Source organism: Crocuta crocuta, unplaced genomic scaffold (assembly GCF_008692635.1).
Source record: "Crocuta crocuta isolate KB4526 unplaced genomic scaffold, BGI_CrCroc_1.0 scaffold467, whole genome shotgun sequence".
In the NCBI taxonomy this organism is placed as follows: Eukaryota; Metazoa; Chordata; class Mammalia; order Carnivora; family Hyaenidae; genus Crocuta; species Crocuta crocuta.
The window spans coordinates 1,650,286-1,652,115 of NW_027530632.1; the positions used below are offsets into that span (position 1 = coordinate 1,650,286).

General features: G+C 60.1%; 1 protein-coding gene and 1 pseudogene across 3 annotated transcripts in view; one reads left to right on the top strand and one right to left on the bottom strand.

Moving 5' to 3' along the window:
* Positions 1-1,830, top strand: part of EFHC2 (EF-hand domain containing 2) — a 181,624-nt gene that overhangs the window by 44,831 nt on the left and 134,963 nt on the right. The gene's annotated exons all lie outside the window — the stretch shown is intronic.
* Positions 7-1,822, bottom strand: LOC144235115 (3'-5' RNA nuclease TATDN2 pseudogene; annotated as a pseudogene).

Here is a 1,830-nt window from a genome sequence, read left to right on the forward strand (position 1 = left end):
CCCCCTCCCCCCCTCCTGCCGTTCTTCTGCACCCCCATCCTACCAGTCACAAGGCGAAGTCTTTCAAGAGGTTTTGAAGCAAACAGCCCGTTGTGGTCTTTTGTTTCTGTTCCAGGGGGCTTCGGGAACACACCCTTGACCTCGGGACACAGGCAGAGTTCCAATCAATCAAGTCTGTGCTGTCAGGCCGCTGGTCTCCCTTTGCCGCAAGACGCCTGACTCCTTCCTCCCTCTTGGCTTAAATATTGTAGAGATAGTTGGTGTTCTCGCACAAGGTGGCCAGCATCTGGGAGACTGGCTGACCTTTGATCCTGGCAATCTCTCGCACCGTGTACAGGGCCAGGCCCGGGTGGGAGTACTGGCAAAGGCTCTTGGGAACCTCATGGGGAAGGAAGTAGGGCGCATCCGTTTCCACGAGGATTCTATCCAAGGGGATACTTCTGAGTGTATTCCGGGTCTCCCAGGCAGAAGAGTAAGTCAGGAGGGCTGTGAACCCCACAGACATGTTAGTAAAGTAGTTCATGAGGGGCTCAATGCGCAGGTAACTGCCAGTTAAACAGTGTCTGTGGATCCTGTAGTCGGGGGGCACGTGTCTTTTCATGATGCTCAGCAGATCGTCGTCGGCCTCCCTGCAGTGGATCACCAAGGGCTTGTTGAGCGACACGGCCAGCTGCAGCTGGCGCTCAAACACCTTGTGCTGCTGTTGCACCGGCGTGGTGCACTTGTAAGAGTAATCCAAGCCCACTTCTCCGAACGCCACGGCCCTGGGGTGCCGCAAGGCTTGCAGGATGTTTTGTTCCTGGATCTCATTGTAGTAACGTGCGAAGTGGGGGTGACAGCCAAAGGCACCCCAGACCAAGTCCTCTTTCAGCAGCTCTTGCCACATGCCGTCCTTGAGCGTGCGCGGATCGCAGAAATTCGAGATGCAGCCCTGAAACTCCTTTGGGAACGAGTGGCTGTACGTCTCCATGAACTTGCTGAAGGTCCCTTTGAAGGACAGCTTGGAGAAGAGCAAGTCCAGGTGACAGTGGGTGTCGATGAACCCCAGCCTTCCGTGCCAGGGGCTCCTGGTCAGGGAGCCAGCCTCGCAACTCGGGCAAGAATGCACCAGCGTCTCCCTGAGGGCTGCCATTCTCTCCCCGCTGGGGGCTGAGCCCCTGGGGAAACGGATCACGTGGGAATTCAGGGACTGGTCCTCTTCCGATGGCTTCCAGACTCTGGGCCAGTTCTGGGGGCGCAGCTCCGGCACGGGGGGATGCTCCCCGGAAGCGCCCCAGCTCTTGGCGGCCTGGGCCGCGGGGCCGCTGTTGCCCCCGGGGGGATAGTGGACCAGCTGGAGAATGCTGCCCCAGTGGCCGGCGTGGGGGGGCGGAGGACCCCTTTGCAAGGGGGGCTGGAACAGGACACGGTCTGTGGTGACGGGTGGAGGCTGGGGGGGTCTGGAGAGACCCAGTGACACCGGCCTCTCAGAGATCTTCATGGCAGCCAGCTCCTCCACGGCGGAGAAGTGGCCCTCTGAAGAGGGGCGCTCGGCCTCTGTCTCGGCCCCCGTGTCTGTCGCTTTCCGCTCCTGGATCTCTGAAGGAGGGTCCTGCTTGTCCGGAAATCGCAGGACTGGGGAGCCCTTTTCAAACTTCTGGTCGTCCAGGAGCTTCTTGCTGGGTTTCTCTTGAGTGCGGAGGATCACTTTCCTGCTGCCTGAGCTGTTGATTTCTATCAGCATCTTCTTCTCCTCCTCCCTAACCGAGGGGTCCGCCGCCTGCGTCTTCCTGACGGTGACGACACTGGCTGGGGTTTCAGTGGTGGGGGGGGGCTCGGGGGGGCTCGGGG